Raw genomic sequence first — 13,912 nt, forward strand, 5'->3', positions numbered from 1 at the left:
TCTTGACGAGACCACTCCCACAAGGATAAACCCAACGGTTTAGACTTGATGTATCTTTAGCTATATATCTAACTTAGACAACTTACAATATAACTACTGAACTATATATACAATAAAAAACTAAAGAGGTAGCAACTCATAAACATCATTTTTTGAAGCATTCATCATAAAAATACGACGAGAGTTTTCTACTGAAAAATGGTAATAGAAGAACAAATCATAAACTTTAGGGTAGTCGGTATCATCTCGGGGACTTTGATCAGGGACCAAGTTTGTCGAGCGGTGATGGGATGCCAGCTTCAATTCGGTGTTCGGTGAATGATTAAATCGGTGACTACTCCCTGATGCGGGAAGAGGAGGGAAGGAGGAGAGAGAGGGGGTTAATAGTGGGTCTCACCCTTTTTCAACCAGTCACATTTTTTTTAAATTGTTTACCACTCTCCATGTGTTTGACCATCGCCGGTGATTGAGTGCAAAATGAGGAGTGGAATGACGGCTTGACATGCCATGATATTATTAGCTAAAGAATAACTCAAACACCCTAAAGTGATTGAACGACTCCCTCCACCTTTATCATAAGGTTTTCTTGTTTATGTGCTTCATTTTCAAACGATCATGTATCTCGACACTTGTAAACATTCCGGTATAAATCCATTTTCTTTTTAAGTTTATTTGAACAAGTTTTCTCATTTATATAAATCCATTTTCTTTTTAAGTTTATTTGAACAAGTTTTCTCATTTGTAGTTTTTCAATTCACTAAACCAATCCAAGAAAAAGATTAGATTTGGTTAAGATCTAATGATCCTTTATAAAATCATATACTTGTCGAGATTAAAGGGTGATCGGCTACTTTTTATAGAATAGAATTATAGGACTTGAACTCAACTAAAAGTTATTTTTGTTGATGATTTCGTCATTAATTAGTTTAATTACACACAACACTTTATACCAGGATTTTAGAAAAAAGTTACTAATTATCCCTAATATTTATTGTGAGCCAAGATATTTTTAGTGATCAGTTAAGGCTGGGTGATAGGAAAAGCGAAGTGTTAAGTTGGGGTGGTAGCGACCAATAGCAAATAGTTTGGGATGTTAACATCCAGAAACCCTTTAAAATAATACAAATAAAACCCTTACTTTTAGGGATGAGCAGATGATACCGGTACCGAATCGGTTTGATTTTCGGTATGGACATTTGGCATTTTCGTTACCGCTTTATACCTTCAAATACCGATACTGAACCGCAACGTACCGTACTGGGTGTTTTCAATACCGGTGCTCGTTTTTTGAGATTTCCAGTACTGGTGTCGCAACTCCCGACCCTACACCGAGCGGGAGCCATGAACAGTTACAGCAGTGGTACCGGTGTTTATTAAATTTACAGCGGAAAATTTCATCAGGACCGTAGTTAGAAAAATTTCCGAGTTGTTAAACACCAAAGTTTTTAATATTAAACAGATGAGATAAAACTCATATTACAAACAAAGGTTTTTATACGGGTAAACCCTAAAAACACAATTTTTTTTTTTATTTTGATAACAAAGTCACTTTATTTAAGCCTTCGATGCTTCATAGCATATTCCTTATCTTTCACAGTAAGTCATCTGAAACGCGTTTAAAAACATTTTATCAGCGAAAAATACTAGTGAGTTCATTCATTTGTATGAAAAGACACAGTATTGTAATCTACAACATTAAGAGTTTTTACCTTTGTTTATATCTTTCAATTACCCACAGTACTTATCACTTGGTGGTAGTTACTGTGACTGTGGTCATATCACTATTGGCTAACTCTTTGTCCAATAGTAAAGATTATCAAGTAATGTATACAAAACCCCATATACCGGTTGTAATTTCAGAATACAAAGACTTAATCACTGTAAATACAACTTGAAAAACATTTAGGGTTTTGAAAGCATATGATAAAAAGAGGATGACTCACTTTGCAGGATCAGAGTTTTGATTTTTATAGCCTCCTGGTATTAAGCTTGGATTCCTAATAAACACATAATGCAACACGTATTAGTGTATTAACCCAATTCAAACTTTAACGATAATCACGAGATCAAAACCTTAACGTAGTTAACAAAATATAGCCTTATTCAGGCAACACTTTAGCATCCGTTGATTTGGTTTTGGATCAATCGGACAGGGTATCGTACCAGTGATCAGGGTTATTACACTTCGTATGGAGCAGAGTTACGGGATTTAGGGGTTCGAGTATTAAAACAACAGAAAGAGAGAGCAAGAGTTTGTCGAATTCGATCGAACAAGTACAACTGAACTCGTCCCACGCCGGCCTTTAGATAGCCCAGTTGGGCTTCCCAGGCGCGTCACGGGAGGAGCTGGGGTCTCCCCCGTGTTGCGCGGGAGCTGCCAGCTAGGGCTAGGTCAGCTCCCTCACGCGTGTAGGTTTGCCACTTATCGCGCATTGGTGCCACGTGTGCTGCTACTCCCCCGCGCGTCGCGAAAGAAACAGGGTATCCCCCGTAACGCTCCTGAGCGTCCTGTTGTCGTTTTCTTCGTTTTTCGCTCGCACTGGGTCTCGCCGTGCATGTCCGAGGTTTCGATCAGGGTTCTTCATAGGGTCTTTTGGGAGTTGTTACAACCGATTGATACCAAGCTCATTCCTACTCATTTTTAAACTTAACGAGTGCACCCAAAGTTGTTTTTATATAACACAGACAAATCACACCATAAAATCTATATGACAACAATTCTAAGCTTGTGAGATCATAAATAAAAGGTTAGATAATTTAATGAACTCCGTATTCGTTAACCATAAAATAACATCCTTGATTCACACTATGTAATATATAATCTTTGATGAGAACTCGAAGCAAGCTATCAGAAGCTAGTCTTGACATCTTTTATATATATATATATATATATATATATATATATATATATATAAGTGGGACTTTTGTGAGAAGTGTGAGAAATAATTTGGGGATGACAAGTGTCCTTTATCCTAATTAATTTAAAAGGGTATATTAGTAATTTGACATTTTTATCATTTAATTGATTTCTAAGAATAACTGCAAAAAAAAAAAAAAAAAAAAAAAAAAAAACTGCCGATAAGTTTTTTAAGGTTTGAATCGAATTTTGAATTAGGAGAAATTTTAGGAAACATTATACATCTGATTGTTTTATATTCTTCATCATCTTTTAATCGCAACATCTTTTAATCATACATTGTTCATGGCGTGGTGTTTTAAAAAACTGGAGACATTGACTATGATTCAAGTCATGGTGTTTTATCTGAAGACATTGTTCATGGCGTGGTGTTTTATCTATGACTTGAATCATACATTGTTCATGGCGTGGTGTTTTAAAAAATTGGAGACATTGACTATGATTCAAGTCATGGTGTTTTATCTGGAGACATTGTTCATGGCGTGGTGTTTTATCTATGACTTGAATCATAGATGTTTAAAACACCACGCCATGAACAATGTCTCCAGATAAAACATCATGACTTGAATCATAGTCATGGTGTTTTAAAATCTGGGAATGTTTTGTTTTGATAAAACACCACGCCATGAACAATGTCTCCAGATAAAACACCATGACTTGAATCATAGATGTTTAAAACACCACGCCATGAACAATGTCTCCAGATAAAACACCATGACTTGAATCATAGATGTTTAAAACACCACGCCATGAACAATGTCTCCAGATAAAACACCATGACTTGAATCATAGTCAATTTTATCAAGTTGTTTTAAAACACCACGCCATGAATCTGATTACAGTTCTCTTTATGATAATGTATGACGAATATGTAACCAAATACCTCCTACAATTAAGGTGAATCATTAATTTCTATATTTAAGGAAAAAGGAGTGAATGTATGAGGTTTTGGTCGTGTATGATATGGTTACCATATTTCAAACATTGAAAAAGACACTCTTGCCTTCATTTTTACATAAGGTCCCTCTAATTAAAACACAATTTACATTTTTATACCCTATTGATCTCAACCATTAGATCAAATATCCAATGGTTTAAAACACTTCTTACCCTTCTTACATTTTAGACACTTTTTACCATATCCCTACCATATATATATATATATATATATATATATATATATATATTTTATCATTTTCTACACTCAAACTTGAAGTGTTCCATAAAACTTTTAATCAATTATAAGTTGTAACCCTATTTATAAGTTCTCTCGATTTTGTGTTGTGTTTCTTAAAGATGTTTTATGATTTGAATCATCAATGAAATAACTAATTTTTTTTTAAATCAAATATTATATTTATAAAAATATAATAAACATTTATCATTAAAACCACTACAACGGCTAATTAGGCTTTTTAGCGGTTAAAATAGTATGTAAAGTGGAACTGTATTTGTCATTTAGCAAAAGTGGAAGCTCCAGGTCCAGGTCCAGGTCCAGGCCGTCTTATTCTTCATTTTATAAGGCTATGGGGTATTGCCCCTTAACTACACGTAGGCATCACATTATTTACTTGACCCTCTTTCACTTCACTGCAAGGAAATGGTTTAACCACATTAACGCCCCTTAAAACTAATTAAAATAAATATATATAGCATGTTGTTGTTGTGTGTGTGCAAATTTTGAAATGCTTGATTCCCTCATTCTCTCTCCTAGTTAACTTCTTAACATTTAGGCTTTTAATGCCTCTTAACACCCTTCACGAGCGGTTTAACAGGTGTTAACGGATGTCAACTAGGATTAACACCTATGAATGTTAGAGTATACCAGGTGGCCTAAGGACTCATTCCATCCTCTGAATCTAAGTTTTATAAACAAACAATAAGTTAATGTGGCTTTAAATAGATTTATTTTTAATTCTTTTTCTTTTTTATATATATAGTTAATAGGGGTTTAAATGGGTTTTACTTGAAAAAATTACAGGTCTTGTCCTTTATCTTTATACCACTTTTCAGGCGGTGTCCTTTTTAACGAATGTTGACAGACAGTGTCCTTTACTAGGTATTTTGTTGCAAGTTTAGTCCTTTACACCCAACCCAGTTAAAAAACCCTGTTAATTGCTGACAGGCGGTGTCCTTTACTATGTATTTTGTTGCAAGTTTAGTCCTTTACCTAGGTATTGTGTTGCAAGTTTAGTCCTTTACACCCAACAATTAACAGGTTTTTTTTATCTGGGTTGGGTGTAAAGGACTAAACTTGCAACAAAATACCTAGTAAAGGACACCACCTGTCAACATTCGTTAAAAAAGACACCGCCTGAAAAGTGGTATAAAGATAAAGGACAAAACTTGTAATTTTTCCGTTTTATTTTTAATTCTTTTTCTTTTTTATATGTCTAGTTAACGGGGGCTTTAAACGGGCTTTATTCTACGTTGCGTAAGTTAACAATAATGCTCCCTACTTATATGTCATTTACGTGCCCCCTAAATGGCGTGATAAAGGTCCTAAAGGCTTTATCTCACACCACCCAGCCTAAGTCTTGGATAATAAGTAGTGAGCACTAATGAATACAGTTATAGGAACTTCAGATGTGATAAAGATTTTAAGACTGTCATTTTTTAATTTTAAAAATTGATACATAGAGAATAAACATTCAAACTTTAATTTTTTTATACTTTTTTTAATAAAACCTTCAAAAATCTAAATATGAACTTTTAGGAAAATCCCTTAAACGTATTAAATAAACCAGTTTATTGAGTGGTTTGTGTACGTGTTAACCCATTTATTAAACATGTTGTGTTCACATTGATCTGTTTTATATTATGAGTCGTGATAGTCGGTCGAAAACATCTTTGTTCGTGTTATTTCAGGTCATTTCATTAATTGTCGCCCTAACGAAAATTTATGCAACAACTTATTTTCAAAACCACATTTATATGCATGTAAACACATGGGTTAAGTTATTCTATAAAGGGTCCTAAAAATAAGAAGTATACAAAGACACAATAGATTGCATAAGATGATACAGTGTCGAGCAAAATATAACAAAATGCCGAAAAATATAACACAATGTTGAGGAAAAAAAGACACAAGTAACAAAAAAAGACACAATGACGCAAATATAGAAAAAATACAATGATAAATAAAAGACACAATGATAATAAACAAAAATTCAAAAATCTACAACCTATAAATCTAAAAGTGAAAACGTAAAATCTCATATCGTAGAGTTCGATACCGCTTGAATGAGGTCAAACAGAGTTCGTTTGATACCTTTTGTACGACTTCTTATTTTTAGGAGACTTTGTATTTGATCATAAACCGTAAACACATATAGCATTTTGCGAAACATTACTTGCATGTATATGTCAAAAACGTATAAATGGGCAAAGTGATTAGATTCTCCCCTCGATCACTTCCTTTGTTGATCAACACCACCCACCATTAACGTGACCACCACTCACCATAAATGCCTACCCCTTCCTGGATTCTTTCTCCCAACTGGCGAATTTCGGAGATGAGTGTGTCTCGATGTGGTGAATTTCACTAATACCTCATTTGGAAGATTCGTTAATTGTTAAAAAAAAAGATTATATCTTATCATGACATTAAAACCTTAATATCCTAACTCTCAGGTTATCCTCTAACTCACTTAAATAATAAGAATTTAATGGTCATATTTGATTAGTCTAAATAAAAGTAAATAACCCTTTTGTGGTTATTTACATCATATAAATAAGAAACATGTTGGTGCATGGAGGTATTGTATCCCATACTTAGGGGTTTTTTTTTAAAAAAAAAGTTGATATTACATTTTTAATCTCCAACTATTTGATTTTTCCTTTTAGTCCAAAAGTTTTCATCTTTTCAATTTAATCTAACAACATTTTACTTTCAACTTTGGTCCCCTACACTTTTCATATGTGGCAAATTTTTCATTTTACGTTTTGTTCTAGATTTTGCTAGTTAACATGGTGCAACGTGCGTGTGTGGTTCAACGTTTTTACGTTTCGTTTTACGCTTCGTTCTAGATTTTGCGAGTTAACATGACACAACATGTTTGCGTGGTTCAACGTTTTTACGTTTCGTTTTACACTTCGTTCTAAATTTTGTGAGTTAAAATGGCGCAACGTGCGTGTATGGTTCAACATTTTTACTTCGTCTATTTTTTGCCACTTGACAGGTTCGCCACAACACGTAGGTCCTAAATGGACTTAGTTATTAGTTTCTATATTTTATGTTTCGGTCGAATTTCTTCGCAATAACACACCCCAACTTTAATGTTGGTGGTTGCTGGCGATGGTATGACATTAGTGCTATTTGTCACGGTTTTACGCCCCCACCGCAATGCGGGGGCCTTAATACTACTTTTTATTAAATACATGCAAGACCACCACCACCACCAAAATCGTCAGTGACGGAGTTTGAAAGATTTTACACTACATAGACGGAGTTAAAATGTATTTTTACACTATGAAAACGGAGTTTAGAGGTCATTCGGGCTAACCCCTTCTTATACATTGCCTCCGCCACTATCCGTCTCCATCACCATCGCGACAGTGGTGAAGGTAGCATTTACAATCGTGGCAGCAATGATCAATATTTAGGTGCCATTTTTTTAGATTCTAATTCCTATGCGATTTTTTTATCAAGCAAATGTATCATAAACTCTAACTACTTTAACTGATTCCAATTTCTTCAAATTTGAAATCCTCTAAAAATTTTTCAAATCTAATCTAGTTGCTTTAATAAGCTCTAATTCCTTCAATGGGAAATAAAAAAAAAGACGCTAGTATAAGTTTCATTCTCTGATTAACTTATAATCACGCATGACCTGAGTAGTCTAGTGATGTTTACGCATCACAAAAGCAGAATAGCAAGATTAAGCGATATTTAGATGTAAAAAATATTAATAACTTAAAATCATGTACCATGAATTTATTTTAATGTTTATCAAAATAAACTAAAAATCATCAAAAATTTTAAATAAATTCATATATGTAATTAATTAATTAATTAAATGATTACTATTAAGGCATGTAATTTACTTATTGGACAATAAAAAACTATTATATAAACTAAGCTTAAATTGTAACTATAACTGAGCTTAAATTGTAACTATAACAATTAGACAAACTAACTGATTAATTTTTTTTATTAAATATTAAATCATTTTTTAAGGTCACTGTTTTTTTTGACCCTTTATGATAACACAAATCAATTTGTTTAAATAAAGTATTAACTATTAAGTGGTTAAATTCCCAAAAGCATTGTTTAATAAATCTTAGGGTAGAAAAGTGGAGCAATTAATAATGGGGTTGTGTGTCCACTCATTAGTGATTATATGGGCATGGTTGGTGGTTTTGCATAAGATACTTTATTCTTAATTATATTATAATCTAGGTTTCACTGTCGTAATCGCGTAGGCTTAGCATTAATCTTCATCGAGATGAGTGTTTTAATTACACATACGCATATATATATATATATATATATATATATATATATATATATATATATATATATATATATATGACAAAGATCCGTTAGGAACTACCCTTTATTGCGAGAACCGCGAGCGTAGGCTTAGCATTAATCTACATCGAGATGAGTGTTTTAATTACACATACGCATATATATATATATATATATATATATATATATAGGTAAAGGGTACTGTACAAATTCCCTTATCGTACATTACGTACGTTACAATCTCAGCCGTCAGATCATCTTCCCGCAATGAAAATCGCAAGTTGTTGTTTGTTTTTTTTTTTTTGTAGTAATTTCGCATGTGATAAATTTGATGAAATAGCAGGTGTTTTTTTGTAACAATTTCGCATGTGTTAATTCAATTTCGCATGTGATATTTTTGATGAAATAGAAGGTTGTTTTTTTGTAACAATTTCGCATGTGGTAATTCAATTTCGCATGTGATAATTTTGATGAAATAGCAGGTTGTTTTTTTGTAACAATTTCGCATGTGTTAATTCAATTTCGCATGTGATAATTTTGATGAAATAGAAGGTTTTCGCATGTGGTAATTCAATTTCGCATGTGATAATTTTGATGAAATAGCAGGTTGTTTTTTTGTAACAATTTCGCATGTGGTAATTCAATTTCGCATGTGATAATTTTGATGAAATATCATGTTGGTTTTTGTAACAATTTCGCATGTGGTAATTTTGAAGAAATCGCATGTTAAAAAACCAACATGCGAAATTGTTACAAAAAAACAACATGCGATTTTCAATGCGGGAAGATGATCTGACGGCTGAGATTGTAGCGTACGTAATGTACGATAAGCGCATTTGTACGTTAACCAGCCCCTATATATATAGGACAAAGATCCGTTAGGAACTACCCTTTATTGTGAGAACCGCGAGAACCAATGTGAACACAACCAGAAATGCCTAAAAATAGCTAAAAAACACACAAATTTTTTTTTAATATTTTTTATATAAAAATCGCTACTTTTAGTAGCCAAAAAAAATATTTAAATTAAAAAAAAAAAATTGGCTACTAAAAGTAGCAATTTTAACATAAAAAATATTAAAAAAAAATTTAGATTTTTTTTTTATTTTTTAGATTTTTTTTAGGTTTTTTGGGGTTTAGTTTTTTAGCATTTTTGGTTGGTGGGGGGGGGGGGGGTTTAGGTTTTTGGGGGGTGGGGGAGGGGGGTTTAGGTTTTTTTGGGGTGGGGGGAGGGTTAGTTTTTTTTTTTGGTTTTTTGGGGGTTTTCGTTTTTAGCATTTAGCTTGGGGGGGGGGGGGTTAGGTTTTTTTGGGGGGGGGGGGGTGGGGGTTAGGTTTTTTTAGCTATTTTAGGTTGTGTTCACATTGGTTCTCGCAATAAAGGTGATTCTCGCATGAACCCTGTCATGTATATATATATATATATATACATGACAGGGTTCATGCGAGAACCACCCTTATTGCAGGAACCAATGTCAATACAACAAAATAAACCCACCACATCACCACCCAAAAACCTAAAAACCCACCCCATCCCACCACAACCTAAACACCCCCACCCCTAAAAACACACACACACACATACATACATACATACATACATACATACATACATACATACATACATACATACATACATACATACATACATACATACATACATACATACATACATACATACATACATACATACATACATACATACATACATACATACATACATACATACATACATACATACATACATACATACATACATACATACATACATACATACATACATACATACATACATACATACATACATACATACACACACACACACACACACACACACATACACACACACATACATACACACATACACTAGCGGGAACCCGCGCGATGCGGTAGAGTAGTCGTTTTCACTACAATAATATAATTTTAATAGGATTGAACAAATAAAAAAATAAATGAAAATGTCGGTTATTAGGAGGTTAAACAATCGCTACATTGAAAAGAAGGAGGTGATCGCTCTTTGGATTAGAACGATGGATAATTAAATTTCAAATATTCACTTTATAACCAATATATCTATCGTCTTAATATATCGCGCCTTAGTTATTGTGTTTTCTAAATTTCTTTAATTTTGTTTTGTTCTGTTCTGGTTATATATGTATTTCACCCGGGAGTGTCTTTATATATATATATATGAGTGCAATAACTATTGTTGAGAAAGTGCATGTAGTGTATTTAATTAGAAGTTTATTAAATAATGTATTAATATGTCTTAAGCTTTGAGGTAAATTAGAATGGTATCTTCAAATGAAGTTAAATTACTTTGTTGTCTATCTAATATATGCATTACGTATTAGTGTGTATATATATACATATACATAGATAAAGATAACGGATCAAATACAAGTTGGAATTTGTATGAAAAGTGTTAGAAAGCAATCTATTGTTCAAATAAACATAATGACAATTTTACAACTAAGACCATCTCCAATGTACAAGACTTACAATGCAAGAGTTGAAGTTGATGTAAAGGGAGAGTTGAAAGAGAACAGTAATGAAAAATTGAAAATTCTTATCTTAGTCCACATTTTTTTGAGATAAAGAAATTGTGTGTGATAAATAATTAATCAATAAAGAGAATTAGGAAAGAGAGGGTAATATATTGGAGATGATCCAACTAATGAGTGGAAAGGGTAAAAGGGAGATTTATCATCTAATTTACATTTTTCATTAATTACTAGTTCATCCATTTTTTTTTAACTTGAATAACTTTATTGTAGTTAATTATTTTCTTTTAAAAGTTACACCTGAGAACCATGAATTTTATTCACTTTAATATGAGTGTAATACTAATGTATTTAAAATGTTTTATTTAAATAAAATGTGCAACGCTCTTAGCGAGACAAAGTGTTGTTATAGCATTTACAATATGATGATCGTTTGTTGTTTGTGATATAAACATGTGTACATAATTGGATGCAAATATCCTATAAATTAAAACCCCTAATGTACATGTGTCACCACCTTGTTGCTTTCTACTCTTGTCACGCGAAATCCATTTTCTGTTGGAACTGATCCTAGTAAATGTATATGGGTGGAATAGTGGGAAATTAGCGTGTGAAACATATGAATTATCCAACGTGTGACACAGGTAATTTAGGGCTAGTAGACTTACCCTTTAAAGTACAAGTGGTGTTTTGAATAATTATAATGAATTGGACGCACCGCTATAATTAGATACCTTATTTATGTGTCATATCTAAACAATTTAGAGATACCATTCTAATGTTAAGCATATCGTTGTAACTGGTTTAGAAACTAAAATAAAATGACCAAAATATATTTCGAATAAAAGTGAGTAAAATTCTTTATTCTGTGTTATATTTTAAACGCATTAAACTTTTAAAATTAATAAATCTTTTATTTCATCTCTCCCCTATCTCTATGTGTTATATAAGTTCATTTGAGTGTCGAACATAGATTCACAATACAAAGATGGATTATTGACTTTTAATAGTCCTAACTTTTACCTATTGGGCGACATTAATTCTAACTTAAAAATTTCTCTCTAACAATCTCAATTTGTAAGAATTTGACCCTCATCTATCATTTTCTAACTGGCTTATAACCCAATTAGTATTTTGCTCAGGCTAAAGGGTGTGGGATCATGGTTGGGACATGATTCGGCACGTAGAAACATTAATGGAAGGCTATACCACCCCTTCCCTAATCCATCAGGGTTTGCATGGATTAAACCATGACAACCATGGTCCTCCTTTCCATTTTTCAAGTAATTATTTCCTTTTTCTTTAGACAAAGATAAACTAAAATAAATAAGGGAATAGTGGTTTGGATCATGACCACACCCTTAGGGCAGTGGTTTTGGATTGTGGATTAGAGGTGTGTGACATGACACTGACGTGGCGGGTCATGGTGGTCATGAGGGTGAGGGTCATGACCACACCCTATAGCCTTATATGACAGCTTACATGGCACAAACCTAGTTATTGGCAGATTTGACTGCTTATGTGGCACAAACCAAGTTAAATATTCTAACTTTCACGACCACCATCAACAACCACCACCATCAGCAGTGGTCGCCACCACCACCATCATCACCCATCACCACCATCAACAACCACCACTACCAATTTTCCAAACGTGGTGGTTATTGATGGTGGTGGCGGTGGCGACTAATGGTGGTGGTGGCAGCTGATGGTGGTGGTACTTGGTAGTGGTTGTTGATGGTGGTGGTCGTGGCAGCTAATGGTGGTGGTTGTTGATAGTGGTAGTGGTGGCGACTAATGGTGGTGGTGAAAGTTACGATTATTAAAATCCAATAACTAGGTTTGTGCCACATAAGCATCCACATCAGCCAATCACTAGGTTTGTGTCATGCAAGTTGCCATGTCAGCAAAAAACTAACTAGGTTATAACCCAGTTAGAAAAGGATCAATGGGGGCCAAATTCTTAAAAGCTGGGATTGATAGAGAAAATTTTTGGGTTATAACCTAGTTAGAAAATAATTGATGAGGGCCAAATTTTTACAAGTTGAGATTGTTATAAATTGTTTTTGAATTATTGGATTTTATCACCCTTAACTATTAGGTATTGGCTGCTGTCACTCCCAACTATCACTTCAGCTCTCACCACTCTCAACTTAACACTTTGTGTGTTATGTCACTCAAGTTGAGTGGTTTTTGGCTCCCCTTTTGTCTTTTAGGAGCAGATGCACCTGTAGTCATTAGTAATTCACAAAATGTTAGCCTAATATCACCAATAACACTAGGCAAACAATAAGAAATGTTCACCAGCGGGGTGACACAATACACAAAGTGTTAAGTTGGGAGTGGTGGGAGTCAAAGTGATAGTTTGGGGTGCCAACGACCAATACCCAATAGTTGATAGAGATAAAATCCAATAATCCAATTTTTTATGTTGAGATTAATGTCGGCCAATGGGTGAAAGTTAGGATTATTAAAATATAATAACTCTACAGAGAAATGCTAATTTTTCTCACTTTTTCTATAATTTTATTATGATGTATTAACGTTGTTATGTGTCCATTTACGCCTTGTATCTGATCTTTTTGATTATTGTAAAGATGATAAGTATGAACAAAAGGAAAACAAAATAATAATGCACCTTTTAAATATACAAGTTTTTTTGGACCCGCGCGTTGCGGCGGATATATTAAACCAAAAAGCAGGCATTAAAACGTTTAACCTTGCACCATAACACGGACCGTTATGCAAACAAAATGGTAACATTGGCTTGTTAACCAACCTTTGGTGCGACGTAATACACTTAAGCCTATTTTTAGTTCCAACTCAACTTTTGTTGAAACTTTGGTGTTGTGTTGTGGGTTATTTAAATATGTCGTTACCGATGATCCTACAATTTCTTTTCTTGGGTGTCACTAATATTTTTTGGTGTCAGCATGGATATGACTGAATTATGAATTTTTCAGTATGGTTAAATAAAGAAATTGGTAACAAAATATATTGTAAATATTAAATTCATAGT

Source organism: Helianthus annuus, chromosome 14, assembly GCF_002127325.2.
Source record: "Helianthus annuus cultivar XRQ/B chromosome 14, HanXRQr2.0-SUNRISE, whole genome shotgun sequence".
In the NCBI taxonomy this organism is placed as follows: domain Eukaryota; kingdom Viridiplantae; phylum Streptophyta; class Magnoliopsida; order Asterales; family Asteraceae; genus Helianthus; species Helianthus annuus.